This window comes from Coregonus clupeaformis, unplaced genomic scaffold, assembly GCF_020615455.1.
Source record: "Coregonus clupeaformis isolate EN_2021a unplaced genomic scaffold, ASM2061545v1 scaf0181, whole genome shotgun sequence".
Taxonomy (NCBI): Eukaryota; Metazoa; Chordata; class Actinopteri; order Salmoniformes; family Salmonidae; genus Coregonus; species Coregonus clupeaformis.
The window spans coordinates 443,252-460,943 of NW_025533636.1; the positions used below are offsets into that span (position 1 = coordinate 443,252).

At 44.8% G+C, this 17,692-nt stretch overlaps 1 pseudogene; it reads right to left on the reverse strand.

The window, feature by feature from the left end:
• Positions 1–17,692, reverse strand: part of LOC121556882 — a 152,513-nt pseudogene that overhangs the window by 67,673 nt on the left and 67,148 nt on the right.

Genomic DNA, 17,692 nt, shown 5'->3' on the forward strand with positions numbered 1-17,692 from the left:
TACTGCTACGTCAGGTTAGATACACACAGACCTCATGAGAGAGGAAGGTACTGCTACGTCAGGTTAGATACACTCAGACCTCACGAGAGAGGAAGGTGCTGCTACGTCAGGTTAGATACACACAGACCTCATGAGAGAGGAAGGTACTGCTACGTCAGGTTAGATACACACAGACCTCACGAGAGAGGAAGGTGCTGCTACGTCAGGTTAGATACACACAGACCTCATGAGAGAGGAAGGTACTGCTACGTCAGGTTAGATACACAGACCTCATGAGAGAGGAAGGTACTGCTACGTCAGGTTAGATACACAGACCTCATGAGAGAGGAAGGTACTGCTACGTCAGGTTAGATACACACAGACCTCACGAGAGAGGAAGGTGCTGCTACGTCAGGTTAGATACACACAGACCTCATGAGAGAGGAAGGTACTGCTACGTCAGGTTAGATACACACAGACCTCATGAGAGAGGAAGGTACTGCTACGTCAGGTTAGATACACAGACCTCATGAGAGAGGAAGGTACTGCTACGTCAGGTTAGATACACAGACCTCATGAGAGAGGAAGGTACTGCTACGTCAGGTTAGATACACACAGACCTCATGAGAGAGGAAGGTAGTGCTACGTCAGGTTAGATACACAGACCTCATGAGAGAGGAAAGTACTGCTACGTCAGGTTAGATACACAGACCTCATGAGGAGAGGAAAGTACTGCTACGTCAGGTTAGATACACACAGACCTCATGAGAGAGGAAGGTACTGCTACGTCAGGTTAGATACACAGACCTCATGAGAGAGGAAAGTACTGCTACGTCAGGTTAGATACACAGACCTCATGAGAGAGGAAAGTACTGCTACGTCAGGTTAGATACACACAGACCTCATGAGAGAGGAAGGTACTGCTACGTCAGGTTAGATACACTCAGACCTCACGAGAGAGGAAGGTGCTGCTACGTCAGGTTAGATACACACAGACCTCATGAGAGAGGAAGGTACTGCTACGTCAGGTTAGATACACACAGACCTCACGAGAGAGGAAGGTGCTGCTACGTCAGGTTAGATACACAGACCTCATGAGAGAGGAAGGTACTGCTACGTCAGGTTAGATACACAGACCTCATGAGAGAGGAAGGTACTGCTATGTCAGGTTAGATACACACAGACCTCATGAGAGAGGAAGGTACTGCTACGTCAGGTTAGATACACAGACCTCATGAGAGAGGAAGGTACTGCTACGTCAGGTTAGATACACAGACCTCATGAGAGAGGAAGGTACTGCTACGTCAGGTTAGATACACACAGACCTCACGAGAGAGGAAGGTGCTGCTACGTCAGGTTAGATACACAGACCTCACGAGAGAGGAAGGTGCTGCTACGTCAGGTTAGATACACACAGACCTCATGAGAGAGGAAGGTACTGCTACGTCAGGTTAGATACACAGACCTCATGAGAGAGGAAGGTACTGCTACGTCAGGTTAGATACACACAGACCTCATGAGAGAGGAAGGTACTGCTACGTCAGGTTAGATACACAGACCTCATGAGAGAGGAAGGTACTGCTACGTCAGGTTAGATACACACAGACCTCACGAGAGAGGAAGGTACTGCTACGTCAGGTTAGATACACACAGACCTCATGAGAGAGGAAGGTACTGCTACGTCAGGTTAGATACACAGACCTCATGAGAGAGGAAGGTACTGCTACGTCAGGTTAGATACACAGACCTCATGAGAGAGGAAGGTACTGCTACGTCAGGTTAGATACACACAGACCTCATGAGAGAGGAAGGTACTGCTACGTCAGGTTAGATACACACAGACCTCATGAGAGAGGAAGGTACTGCTACGTCAGGTTAGATACACACAGACCTCATGAGAGAGGAAGGTACTGCTACGTCAGGTTAGATACACAGACCTCATGAGAGAGGAAGGTACTGCTACGTCAGGTTAGATACACAGACCTCATGAGAGGGGAAGGTACTGCTACGTCAGGTTAGATACACAGACCTCATGAGGAGAGGAAGGTACTGCTACGTCAGGTTAGATACACAGACCTCATGAGAGAGGAAGGTACTGCTACGTCAGGTTAGATACACAGACCTCATGAGGAAGGTACTGCTACGTCAGGTTAGATACACAGACCTCATGAGAGAGGAAGGTACTGCTACGTCAGGTTAGATACACAGACCTCATGAGAGAGGAAGGTACTGCTACGTCAGGTTAGATACACACAGACCTCATGAGAGAGGAAGGTACTGCTACGTCAGGTTAGATACACAGACCTCATGAGAGAGGAAGGTACTGCTACGTCAGGTTAGATACACAGACCTCATGAGAGAGGAAGGTACTGCTACGTCAGGTTAGATACACACAGACCTCATGAGAGAGGAAGGTACTGCTACGTCAGGTTAGATACACAGACCTCATGAGAGAGGAAGGTACTGCTACGTCAGGTTAGATACACAGACCTCATGAGAGAGGAAGGTACTGCTACGTCAGGTTAGATACACACAGACCTCATGAGAGAGGAAGGTACTGCTACGTCAGGTTAGATACACAGACCTCATGAGAGGGGAAGGTACTGCTACGTCAGGTTAGATACACAGACCTCATGAGAGAGGAAGGTACACAGTGACTAGAGCGAGAGAGACTGTTCATGAAAGTATGCCTTATCTATCCGTCTGTAATTAGCCCACCCAACTACCTCATCCCCATATTGTTATTTATTTTGCTAATTTGCACCGCAGTATCTCTATTTGCACATCATCTCTTGCACATCTATCATTCCAGTGTTAATACTAATTGTAATTATTTTGCACTATGGCCTATTTATTGACTGGCCTACACAGAGCCCTGACCTCAACCCCATCAAACACCTTTGGGATTAATTGGAACGCCGACTGCGAGCCAGGCCTAATCGCCCAACATCAGTGCCCGACCTCCCTAATGCTCGTAGCTGAATGGAAGCAAGTCCCCTCAGCAATGTTCCAACATCTAGTGGAAAGCCTTCCCAGAAGAGTGGAGGCTGTTATAGCAGCAAAGGGGGGACCAACTCCATATGAATGGATGCGATTTTGGAATGAGATGTTTGATGAGCAGGTGTCCACATACTTTTGGACATGTAGTGTAATCTCCTACAATTCTACACATTTTGCCATGGCTTTATGTCGTGTTCCTATGCTATCCGACTGACTCAAACATGAGAACTAAAATCAACGGGGACCACATGCCAAGACATTTGGGGAATTTTAGATTTCTCCCCTTTACTGTCTAGTTTTTATTTTGATGATTGTTAGTTCTCAAAGATGATCTCATCAACAATATATAGCCGACCACATCTAAATGAATCCAGGGTGAACACTGTGTGTGTGAGATGCTCTTCACATGAACGAGACGACAGTAGATTGACAGAGTGTTTTAGACTTCGAGGAACATGTATTACCGCTGGAGCTACAGAACATCTGCCCCAGACTCGTTAACGGGGCAGTTACATCGGACAACTACAGTTACAACTAAACCTTTACGGTTAGAGGTCAGAGGTTATGGTTGTCGACTTACTTCCAGTCTCTAGAGATGAAGTACTGCAGCTCCAGCAGCCGGTGTTCCCAGTCAGGGGTTAGGGGTCAGGGTTAGGGGTCAGAGGTTATGGTTGTCGACTTACTTCCAGTCTCTAGAGATGAAGTACTGCAGCTCCAGCAGATGGTGTTCCCAGTCAGGGGTTAGGGGTCAGGGTTAGGGGTCAGAGGTTATGGTTGTCGACTTACTTCCAGTCTCTAGAGATGAAGTACTGCAGCTCCAGCAGACGGTGTTCCCAGTCAGGGGTTAGGGGTCAGGGTTAGGGGTCAGAGGTTATGGTTGTCGACTTACTTCCAGTCTCTAGAGATGAAGTACTGCAGCTCCAGCAGACGGTGTTCCCAGTCAGGGGTTAGGGGTCAGGGTTAGGGGTCAGAGGTTATGGTTGTCGACTTACTTCCAGTCTCTAGAGATGAAGTACTGCAGCTCCAGCAGACGGTGTTCCCAGTCAGGGGTTAGGGGTCAGGGTTAGGGGTCAGAGGTTATGGTTGTCGACTTACTTCCAGTCTCTAGAGATGAAGTACTGCAGCTCCAGCAGACGGTGTTCACAGTCCTCCACCATCTTCTCTGTATAGAGGTGCTCCATCAGACAAGACAGGATCCTACACACAGACACACACACACACACACACACACGTCAATGACTTTATCAACCAATCAAAAAAAGGTCACACTGAGTCCCATGAGAGACACCATGACGTCGTCACCGAACTAGAATGAGGTTGTGTTTCTACGGACGTCACGGTAACATCCCTCTCCAGACATGCAGCTCTTTATAAACATTCTTCTCTTCTTTATGTATTTATTCCCTTATTTAACGAAGTCAGTTGACTGAGAACACATTTCTCATTTACAGCAACGACCCGGGGAACAGTTAGAGGGGAGAGGAGGGGAAGCTTCTCCATCCCTTTACAACCACACACACACACAACCACACACACACACACACACACACACACACACACACACACACACAACTGTCTAGCGAAGAGCTGAGATGATTAAAAAACTGCCTCAGAACAAACAGAGAGATGTGAAAGTTGACTGCTGCCCAGCCTGCACATGTTACTGACACCGTGTCCAGCAGACTGCTGAATTACATTTAAGTCATTTAGCAGACGCTCTTATCCAGAGCGACTTACAGTAAGTGAGTGCATACATTTTTCATACTGGCCCCCCGTGGGAATCGAACCTACAACCCTGGCGTTGCAAACGCCATGCTCTACCAACTGAGCTACACGGGGTCCAGATTCAGTTATTTTACAATAATGTATTCAGACGCAGGTTAAAAGAAGAGAGGAGGAGAGGAAGAATAATTGGATGTTCTTCACAGCATTAATGAACAACAGAAGAGAGAACAGGAGAGAGAGAGAGACAGAGACAGACAGAGAGAGAGAGCGCGAGACAGAGAGAGAGCGAGAGAGAGAGAGAGAGAGAGAGAGAGGAGGAGGTAGAATAGAGAGAGAGAGAGAGAGAGAGACAGAGAGAGAGAGCGAGGAGGAGGTAGAACAGGAGAGAGAGAGAGAGAGACAGAGAGAGAGAGAGAGAGACAGAGACAGAGACAGACAGAGAGAGACGGAGAGAGAGAGAGACGGAGAGAGAGAGAGAGAGAGAGAGAGAGAGAGACAGAGACAGAGACAGAGAGAGAGAGAGGAGGAGGTAGAACAGGAGAGAGAGAGAGAGAGAGAGAGAGAGAGAGAGAGAGAGAGAGAGAGAGAGAGAGACAGAGAGAGAGACAGAAAGAGAGACAGAGAGAGAGAGAGAGAGAGACAGAGACAGAGAGAGAGAGAGAGAGAGAGAGAGGAGGTAGAACAGGAGAGAGAGAGAGAGAGAGAGAGAGAGAGAGAGAGAGAGAGAGAGAGAGAGAGACAGAGAGAGAGAGAGACAGAGAGAGCGAGAGAGACAGAGAGAGAGAGAGAGAGAGAGAGAGAGAGAGAGAGAGAGAGAGAGAAGAGAAGAGAGAGGAGGAGAAGGAAGTGAAGTGGAAGACAGAGGCTTTTCCTGCCAGTGGCATGTTGTTGAAGACAACAAATCAAATGTTATTTGTCACATGCGCCGAAGTGAAATGCTTACTTACAAGCCCTTAACCAACACTGCAGTTTTAAGAAATAATACCAACAAAAAAATTTAAATCACAAAATAATACAATATAAAATAACAAATATTTAAAGAGCAGCAGTAAAAATAACAATAGCGAGGCTATATACAGGGGGTACCGGTACCGAGGTTAGTCAAGGTAATTGAAGTAATATGTACAGTGGGGAAAAAAAGTATTTAGTCAGCCACCAATTGTGCAAGTTCTCCCACTTAAAAAGATGAGAGAGGCCTGTAATTTTCATCATAGGTACACGTCAACTATGACAGACAAATTGAGGGAAAAAAATCCAGAAAATCACATTGTAGGATTTTTAATGAATTTATTTGCAAATTATGGTGGAAAATAAGTATTTGGTCACCTACAAACAAGCAAGATTTCTGGCTCTCACCGACCTGTAACTCCTTCTTTAAGAGGCTCCTCTGTCCTCCACTCGTTACCTGTATTAATGGCACCTGTTTGGACTTGTTATCAGTATAAAAGACACCTGTCCACAACCTCAAACAGTCACACTCCAAACTCCACTATGGCCAAGACCAAATAGCTGTCAAAGGACACCAGAAACACAATTGTATACCTGCACCAGGCTGGGAAGACTGAATCTGCAATAGGTAAGCAGCTTGGTTTGAAGAAATCAACTGTGGGAGCAATTATTAGGAAATGGAAGACATACAAGACCACTGATAATCTCCCTCGATCTGGGGCTCCACGCAAGATCTCACCCCGTGGGGTCAAAATTATCACAAGAACGGTGAGCAAAAATCCCAGAACCACACGGGGGGACCTAGTGAATGGCCTGCAGAGAGCTGGGACCAAAGTAACAAAGCCTACCATCAGTAACACTCTACGCCGCCAGGGACTCAAATCCTGCAGTGCCAGACGTGTCCCCCTGCTTAAGCCAGTACATGTCCAGGCCCGTCTGAAGTTTGCTAGAGTGCATTTGGATGATCCAGAAGAGGATTGGGAGAATGTCATATGGTCAGATGAAACCAAAATATAACTTTTTGGTAAAAACTCAACTCGTCGTGTTTGGAGGACAAAGAATGCTGAGTTGCATCCAAAGAACACCATACCTACTGTGAAGCATGGGGGTGGAAACATCATGCTTTGGGGCTGTTTTTCTGCAAAGGGATCAGGACGACTGATCCGTGTAAAGGAAAGAATGAATGGGGCTACGTATCGTGAGATTTTTTGTGAAAACCTCCTTCCTCAGCAAGGGCATTGAAGATGAAACGTGGCTGGGTCTTTCAGCATGACAATGATCCCAAACACACCGCCCGGGCAACGAAGGAGTGGCTTCGTAAGAAGCATTTCAAGGTCCTGGAGTGGCCTAGCCAGTCTCCAGATCTCAACCCCATAGAAAATCTTTGGAGGGAGTTGAAAGTCCGTGTTGCCCAGCGATAGCCCCAAAACATCACTGCTCTAGAGGAGATCTGCATGGAGGAATGGGCCAAAATACCAGCAACAGTGTGTGAAAACCTTGTGAAGACTTACAGAAAACGTTTGACCTGTGTCATTGCCAACAAAGGGTATATAACAAAGTATTGAGAAACTTTTGTTATTGACCAAATACTTATTTTCCACCATAATTTGCAAATAAATTAATTAAAAATCCTACAATGTGATTTTCTGGATTTTTTTTTCTCATTTTGTCTGTCATAGTTGACGTGTACCTATGATGAAAATTACAGGCCTCTCTCATCTTTTTAAGTGGGAGAACTTGCACAATTGGTGGCTGACTAAATACTTTTTTTCCCCACTGTACATGTAGGTAGAGTTATTAAAGTGACTATGCATAGATAATAAACAGAGAGTAGCAGCGTAAAAGAAGGGGGGGGCAATGCAAATAGTCCGGGTAGCCATGATTAGCTGTTCAGGAGTCTTATGGCTTGGGGGTAGAAGCTGTTCAGAAGTCTTTTGGACCTAGACTTGGCACTCCGGTACCGCTTGCCGTGCGGTAGCAGAGAGAACAGTCTATGACAGGGGTGTCAAACGTACGGCCCGCGGGCCGGATCAGGCCCGCAAACGGGTTTAATCCGGCCCGCGAGATGATTTTTAAATAATAATAAAAAATAAAAATAAAATTATTTTTATTTTTATTTTTTTAAGTATACAAATGCGCTGCAATTTTTCAATGAAATAAACTGCTGTTCCAATTGCGTCCACTGGATGGCGCAATAGCAATTGTGTTAAGCAAGCAAACTGTTTATACCGGGGCAGAGCAAGTAGGTCAAGCACGTGCAGCCAATGAGCTACTTTGTTTTGCCCGCGATATTTATTACGGCTTCTACTTTTAACATTATGTGCTTTGGCACCCTCATTGCCCCAATATGTCTCTCTCAAAAAAGAGAAAAGTGGACGCAGAGTGCAGAGTGTTCCAAGAAAAATGGTCATCCTATTTAATCACGGAATTGAATGGGAAAGCTGTATGTTTGGTGTGTTCAGAGCATGTTGCAGTGCTGAAAGAATATAACCTTCGTCGCCACTATGTGAGTCTTCATGCCGACAAATATGACAACTTTCAAGGACAGCGGAGATGAGAGAAGGTGAATGAACTGTTGGCGGGTCTGAAGAAACAGCAGTCTGTGTTTACTCACAGCCGAGACATCAGTGACGCTGCAGTGAAAGCTAGCTACCTCATTGCTAATGAAATCGCAGTGGCTTCAAAACCATTTAGTGAGGGTGAATTTGTAAAAACATGCATGATGAAGGCAGCGGAGATTGTGTGCCATGAAAAGCGGCAGGCTTTAGCAAATATCAGCCTGACAAGAAACACAGTTGCAGACAGGATTTCCGATCTTTCAGTGGATTTGGACAGCCAGTTGAAGCAAAAAGTAAAGTCATTTATTGCGTTTTCGGTTGCAATTGATGAAAGCACGGACATTACAGATGTTGCACAACTGGCCATTTTTTCATCCGCGGAGTTGATGACACATTGACCGTCACCGAGGAGTTCGTGGAGTTGGTGCCGATGACAGATACAACGACAGCAGCTGATATTTTTACCGCACTCGTCGGGCGCGCTGGACAGGGTCGGAGTGGACTGGTCCCGCGCTGTCAGCCTGGCTACAGATGGTGCGCCCTCAATGATCGGGAAAAAAGCAGGCGTTGTGACAAAGTTCAGAGAGAAAGTGCAATCTGCAAATGGAGGACGTGATTTTTTGACTTTTCACTGTATTTTGCACCAGGAGGCTTTGTGTTGCAAGTCATTAAAGATGGATAACGTCATGAAGGTGGTCATCCAAACTGTTAATTTCATCCGATCCAGAAGCCTGAATCACCGTCAGTTTGACAGCCTTCTCAGAGAGAAAGACCACATCTATGGCCTGCCATACCACACTGAGGTAAGATGGTTAAGCCGATTAAGCCGAGGTGCTGTGCTGAGGCGTTTCTTTGATTTACGAGAAGAAATTGAACAGTTCATGGAAGAAAAGGGCAAACCAGTGTTAGAATTTCATTCCGCAGAATGGATGCCGGACCTTGCATTTATGGTGGATGTTACAGAGCACCTGAATAACTTGAACAAACAGCTGCAAGGGCGCAACAAAGTTGTCACGCAGTATTATGACAGCATACGTTCTTTCAAGTTGAAGCTGTCATTGTGGGAGACGCAACTTGCCGGTGGTGATGCAGCTCACTTCCCCTGTCTGAAAAATGTGTGCGCGACCCAACATGTGGCAGACATGAAGCGGTTCAAAGATAAAATAACGGGACTGTTACGGGAGTTTGAGCAACGCTTTCAGATTTATGTATATGTTTTTATGTTGATGTGCTATTGTTTTTAATTGTTTTATTTTATTTGTATATTTAACCTATTCTTGACTCTGTGGTTCTTGCACTTGTTTGGGGAACAGGATTTCATTATTTTTATCTACATTTCTGCCTGAGAAATGACACCCTGATATAGTTCTGTGATCTGTGAAACAGTTCTGTTAATCACTGAGGCATTGTGTGTTTGTGTGTTCTTTTTCTTTAGAATTTTCAAATAAACTTGATGTGTTTTATGATTAATAGTGATGTTGTGCTTGTACTATTTTGGACACACTGTCCTCAGGCTCCAGCTTTATGTTGTATGTTGATCGTATTAAAACAAAGAAAACAATCTGAAGTTGTTGTTTTTAAGTTATATATACAATGATTTTTCCGGTCCGGCCCACTTGGGAATAGATTTTCCTCCATGTGGCCCCTGAGCTAAAATGAGTTTGACACCCCTGGTCTATGACTAGGGTGGCTGGAGTCTTTGACAATTTTTAGGGCCTTCCTCTGACACCGCCTGGTATAGAGATCCTGGATGGCAGGAAGCTTGGCCCCAGTGATGTACTGGGCCGTACGCACTACCCTCTGTAGTGCCTTGCGGTCGGAGGCCGAGCAGTTGCCATACCAGGCGGTGATGCAACCAGTCAGGATGCTCTCGATGGTGCAGCTGTAGAACTTTTTGAGGATCTGAGGACCCATGCCAAATCCTTTCAGTCTCTTTATTCTGAACTGACTACCATAGCTGGAGAGACACAGCTGGAGGTGAAACATCAGGTACATTAGAAAAGATAGGTGTGTATTTATTCAGCGTGTGTGTCTGAGATTACAGTACTCACAAATGTGTGTGTTTGTGTGTGTGTGCATGCGGTTGTTCTTCTGTGTGTGTGTGTGTGTGTGTGACAGTACTCACATGGGGTCTCCGTTGCGGATGTGTTTGCAGGCGGTCTGGATAACAGACTCACAGGCTTCGTTCAGGGCCCGGTCTATCCTGTAGTCTGCTCCAGGATCAGCGGACTGGATCAAGGTCTGGAGCTGAGGGACAAAACAATAACAACACTACTTTATTTACAATAACAATACTACTTTATTTACAATAACAATACTACTTTATTTACAATAATAACACTACTTTATTTACAATAACAATACTACTTTATTTACAATAACAACACTACTTTATTTACAATAACAACACTACTTTATTTACAATAACAATACTACTTTATTTACAATAACGATTCTACTTTATTTACAATAACAATACAACTTTATTTACAATAACACTACTTTATTTACAATAACGATTCTACTTTATTTACAATAACAATACTACTTTATTTACAATAACAACACTACTTTATTTACAATAACAACACTACTTTATTTACAATAACAATACTACTTTATTTACAATAACAACATTACTTTATTTACAATAACAATACTACTTTATTTACAATAACAATACTACTTTATTTACAATAACGATTCTACTTTATTTACAATAACAATACAACTTTATTTACAATAACAACACTACTTTATTTACAATAACGATTCTACTTTATTTACAATAACAATACTACTTTATTTACAATAACAACACTACTTTATTTACAATAACGATTCTACTTTATTTACAATACAATAACAATTCTACTTTACTTATGATACAATACCAATACTACTTTATTTATAATACAACAACAATACCGCTATATTCCTACACATGTATTAGTACCGTCAGGGCTGCATCAGTGAAAACACATTCAAATACGGCCCACAGCCGCCACATCTCCACATTCTAGTCAGTGGGAAGAGCAAATACAGCCCACATCAGCCACATCTCCACATTCTAGTCAGTGGGAAGAGCAAATACAGCCCACATCAGCCACATCTCCACATTCTAGTCAGTGGGAAGAGCAAATACAGCCCTGATCAGCCACATCTCCACATTCTAGTCAGTGGGAAGAGCAAATACAGCCCACATCAGCCACATCTCCACATTCTAGTCAGTGGGAAGAGCAAATACAGCCCACATCAGCCACATCTCCACATTCTAGTCAGTGGGAAGAGCAAATACAGCCCACATCAGCCACATCTCCACATTCTAGTCAGTGGGAAGAGCAAATACAGCCCACATCAGCCACATCTCCACATTCTAGTCAGTGGGAAGAGAAAATACAGCCCAGATCAGCCACATCTCCACATTCTAGTCAGTGGGAAGAGCAAATACAGCCCAGATCAGCCACATCTCCACATTCTAGTCAGTGGGAAGAGCAAATACAAATCTGTAACTGTTTTAAAGTCACCATTGGCCTCATGATGAAATCCCTCAGTGGTTTCCTTCCTCTCCGGAAACTGAGTTAGGAAGGATGCCTGTATCTTTGTAGTGACTGGGTGTATTGATACACCATCCAAAGTGTAATTAATAACTTCACCATGCTCAAAGGGATATTCAATGTCTGCTTTTTTTTTTTACCCATCTACCAATAGGTGCCCTTCTTTGCCAGAGGCATTGGAAAGCCTCCCTGGTCTTTGTGGTTGAATCTGTGTTTGAAATTCACTGCTCAACTGAGGGATCTTACAGATAATTGTATGTGTGGAGTACAGAGATGAGGTAGTCATTCAAAACTCATGTTAAACACTATTATTGCACACAGTGTGACTCCATGCAACTTATTATGTGATTTTTACTCCTGAACTTATTTAGGCTTGCCATAACAAAAGGGGTTGAATACTTATTGACTTGAGACATTTCAGCCTTTCATTTTTAATTCATTTGTAAAAAATAAAAATAAAAACACCATTCCACTTTGACATTATGGGGTATTGTGTATAGGCCAGTGAGAGAAAATCTCAATTTAATCCATTTTAAATTCAGGCTGCAACACAACAAAATGTGGAAAAAGTCAAGGGGTGTGAATACTTTCTGAAGGCACTGTGTATCACTCCTGTATGTGAACAATTATTCCTGTAAAATGAAAAATTACATTGCACAAGCCCTGTACTTTTAAAATGCCTGTGTTCCTATGGGAATTTTTAGAGCAACATCATTAGGTAAAAAATCTGATTTTGTCACGTTCGTTCATCGACAGGTCAGACAAAGGCGCAGCGTGATATGCGTACATGTTTATTAAATATTAAACACAACGACAAAACGAAACGTGAAGTCCAAGGCAGCACAACACAACACAACACAACACAACACAACACACCTTAACTGGAACTAGATCCCACAACCCACTAGTGCCAACAGGCTGCCTAAGTATGGTCCCCAATCAGAGACAACGAGCGACAGCTGCCTCTGATTGGGAACCACACCGGCCAACATAGAAATACACAACATAGAAAATCACACCCTGACTCAACAAATAAGAGTCAGGGCGTGACAGATTTAGGTCAAATCCCACCCCGACACCTTTATTAGAATTCCAGAAATGTCAACAACTACAGACCAGTATCCCTTCTTTCTTTTCTCTCCAAAACTCTTGAGCGTGCCGTCTCTAGCCAACTCTCCTGCTATCTCTCTCAGAATGACCTTCTTGATCCAAACCAGTCAGGTTTCAAGACTGGTCATTCAACTGAGACTGCTCTTCTCTGTGTCACAGAGGCTCTCCGCACTGCTAAAGCTAACTCTCTCTCCTCTGCTCTCGTCCTTCTAGACCTATCTTCTGCCTTTGATACTGTGAACCATCAGATCCTCCTCTCCACCCTCTCCGAGTTGGGCATCTCCAGCGCTGCTCACTGTTGGATTGCGTCCTACCTGACAGGTCGCTCCTACCAGGTGGCATGGCGAGAATCTGTCTCCGCACCACATGCTCTCACCACTGGTGTCCCCCAGGGCTCAGTTCTAGGCCCTCTCCTATTCTCCCTATACACCAAGTCACTTGGCTCTGTCATATCCTCACATGGCCTCTCCTATCATTGCTACGCTGACGATACACAACTAATCTTCTCCTTTCCCCCTTCTGATAACCAGGTGGCGAATCGCATCTCTGCATGTCTGGCAGAAATATCAGTATGGATGACGGATCACCACCTCAAGCTGAAACCTTGGCAAGACGGAGCTGCTCTTCCTCCCGGGGAAGGACTGCCCGTTCCATGATCTCGCCATCACGGTTGACAACTCCGTTGTGTCCTCCTCCCAGAGTGCGAAGAGCCTTGGCGTGACCCTGGACAACACCCTGACGTTCTCCGCTAACATCAAAGCGGTGACCCGATCCTGTAGGTTCATGCTCTACAACATTCGGAGAGTACGACCCTGCCTTACACAGGAAGCGGCACAGGTCCTAATCCAGGCACTTGTCATCTCCCGTCTGGATTACTGCAACTCGCTGTTGGCTGGGCTCCCTGCCTGTGCCATTAAACCCCTACAACTCATCCAGAACGCCGCAGCCCGTCTGGTGTTCAACCTTCCCAAGTTCTCTCACGTCACCCCGCTCCTCCGCACACTCCACTGGCTTCCAGTTGAAGCTCGCATCCGTTACAAGACCATGGTGCTTGCCTACGGAGCTGTGAGGGGAACGGCACCTCCGTACCTTCAGGCTCTGATCAGTCCCTACACCCAAACGAGGGCATTGCGTTCATCCACCTCTGGCCTGCTGGCTCCCCTTCCTCTGCTGAAGCACAGTTCCCGCTCAGCCCAGTCAAAACTGTTCGCTGCTCTGGCACACCAATGGTGGAACAAGCTCCCTCACGACGCCAGGACAGCGGAGTCACTCACCACCTTCCGGAGACACTTGAAACCCCACCTCTTTAAGGAATACCTGGGATAGGATAAAGTAATCCTTCTACCCCCCCAAAAAAAATGTGTAAAGTGGTTATCCCACTGGCTATAAGGTGAATGCACCAATTTGTAAGTCGCTCTGGATAAGAGCGTCTGCTAAATGACGAAAATGTAAATGTAAAAATGTGTGCGTGCATCTTCTCACCGCGCTCTGGCAGAGTCCATCCACTGTGTTTCCCTTGTCCCCCCGTCCCCCCTTCATCAGACAGTGGAGGGTGCGTCCTTTCCTGTGGAGTCCGGAGCAGTGGGTCTCGATCTCCCCTCTACAGTGGAGGACTATTTCTGGACTCAGAGAGAAATCCTCCATCAGCATTCTACGGTACTCCAACATCTCCCCCTGGCAGTCCCCAGACACTGCCCGACCTTGGGAGAGAGAGGGGGGGATAAGGTTAGCCAACATCTCCCCCTGGCAGTCCCCAGACACTGTCCGACCTTGGGAGAGAGAGGGGGGGATAAGGTTAGAGAGGCACACAGTATTCACGTTACAGCCTTATTCTAATTTTTTTGGTCATCAATCCTCACACAATACCCCATAATGACAAAGCAAAAACAGGTTTTTAGAAAATAGAAAAACAGAAAAACCTTATTTACATAAGTATTCAGACCCTTTGCTGTGAGACTCGAAATTGAGCTCAGAGTCATACTGTTTCCATTGATCATCCTTGAGATGTTTCTACAACTTGATTGGAGTCCACCTGTGGTAAATTCAATTGATTGGACATGATTTGGAAAGGCACACACCTGTCTATATAAGGTCCCACAGTTGACAGTGCATGTCAGAGCAAAAACCAAGCCATGAGGTCGAAGGAATTGTTCGTAGTGCTCCAAGACAGGATTGTGTCGAGGCACAGATCTGGGGAAGGGTACCAAAACATTGCTGCAGCATTGAAGGTCCCCAAGAACAAGTGGTCCCCTGTAGCTCAGCTGGTAGAGCACGGCGCTTGTAAACGCCAAGGTAGTGGGTTCGATCCCCGGGACCACCCATACACAAAATTTATGCACGCATTACTGTAAGTCGCTTTGGATAAAAGTGTCTGCTAAATGGCATATTATTATTATTATTATTATTATTATTATAAAAACACAGTGGCCTCCATCATTCTTAAACGGATGAAGTTTGGAACCACCAAGACTCTTCCTAGAGCTGGCCGCCCGGCTAAACTGAGCAATCGTGGGAGAAGGACCTTGGTAAGGGAGGTGACCAAGAACCCGATGGTCACTCTGACAGAGCGCCAGAGTTCCTCTGTGGAGATGGGAGAACCTTCCAGAAGGACAACCATCTCTGCAGCACTCCACCAATCAGGCTTTTATGGTAGAGTGGCCAGACGGAAGCCACTCCTCAGTAAAAGGCACATGACAGCCCACTTGGAGTTTGCCACAAATCCACCTAAAGGACTCTCAGACCATGAGAAACAAGATTCTCTGGTCTGATGAAACCAAGATTGAACTCTTTGGCCTGAATGCCAAGCGTCACGTCTGGAGGAAACCTGGCACCATCCCTACGATGAAGCATGGTGGTGGCAGCATCATGCTGTGGAGATGTTTTTCAGTGGCAGGGACTGGGAGACTAGTCAGGATCAAGGGAAAGATGAACAGAGCAAAGTACAGAGAGATCCTTGATGAAAACCTGCTCCAGAGCGCTCAGGACCTCAGACTGGGGCGAAGGTTCACCTTCCAACAGGACAACGACCCTAAGCACACAGCCAAGACAACGCAGGAGTGGCTTTGGGACAAGTCTCTGAATGTCCTTGAGTGGCCCAGCCAGAGCCCGGATTTGAACCCGATCGAACATCTCTGGAGAGACCTGAAAATAGCTGTGCAGCGACGCTCCCCATCCAACCTGACAGAGCTTGAGAGGATCTGCAGAGAAGAATGGGAGAAACTCCCCAAATACAGGGGTGCCAAGCTTGTAGCGTCATACCCAAGAAGACTCGAGGCTGTAATCACTGCCAAAGGTGCTTCAACAAAGTACTGAGTAAAGGGTCTGAATACTTATGTATATGTGATATCAGTATTTTATTTTTAAAACATTTTCTACAATGTCTAAAAACCTGTTTTTGCTTTGTAATTATGGGGTATTGTGTGTAGATTGATGAGGGGGGGAAACAATTGAATCCATTTTAGAATAAGGCTGTAACGTTTTTTAAAAATGTGGGAAAAGTCAAGGGGTCTGAATACTTCCCGAATGCACCGTATATGAGGAGTGATAAATGTCATAAATGAATCGGTGAACATGTGATTTTCTTTTCTTTTTTTACTTAAAATGTGTGAATCTGTAATTATTACTTTTTTGAACCATTCAACCATGTTTATTTATAACTAATGTTCCCTATAAGCTGCTCGCGCAGAAGAAAGATCAGCCTGCGCAGAGAAGCACGAGACTGAACTTCACTCAACTCTCCAGTGTTTTTCCCCGTTAGTTAACACTATCAACGTTTCCCTTCAGTTTCCCCCTCTAGTTAACACTATCAACGTTTCCCTTCAGTTTCCCCCTCTAGTTAACACTATCAACGTTTCCCTTCAGTGTGGAAATTGTGATCGAATCAACTCAATATTAGCCACTTTCCACGCAACAAACCGAAACAAAATGAACCATGCAAGACTTTAGTATGTAAAACTAACTATGCAAGAGATTTTGTTGTATCGGAGTAGGATTCTATTGTATTGACAGGCTTGACTCAGGCCCGTACTCTACACAGACCGGTGCCCCATAACCAATCAGAGCTGCAGTAGGCCTATATGCAAATAGACTATTGCCCATATATGGATCTATACTATTTACTTTGAACTGGACTGTGTTTACAGCATGAGCGGTCGTGAGTAGATGAGCTTGTTTTGAGATCAAAGCGAGAGCTGCATGTAGCCACGTGTTCACATTTAGTTCATATCCTTTGCTAGTTAGTGAGTTATTAGCCCAGTTATAGATAATTTGTAATCAGCAATAGGGGAGTGATTGCTTCCTACAAGCGCACAATGCCCACGTTTTTCTAGGACATCTTTGAAAAGCGAGTCATGTAAAGAGATTTTTTTATTTTCTTAAAGGGGCAGTGTTGTATTTTGAGACAGGCTTGAATAAGCTAAGTAGCCAATAGGCAGAGGGTAGCATCATTTGTCTGATTCTCTGTAATAATGGTATGGGAAAAATAATGCATTTTATTTTGTCAAGTGGTTTCTTTCATCAAACAACACAACAACATTTCCAGTCACCTCCTTATCTGAAGGACAAGTGGATAAACTGGTTAATGCCAAGCCCTGCATGTTTTTATCAAAAGTCTCATGGAATGTAGGCCTACATTGAACACCACACATTGGCTGCTACTGTAGGCTGAATGATAGGACAGATATTTCCATGTTAAAATGTTATGGGATGCATTTTCTCCATAGTTTTTGATGGTAGGCCACTCTGGTAGGCCTACATTATGATCTAATAGCCACAGTAGCCTACTGGGCCACTGTTAAAACTCAATCAATCAATCAA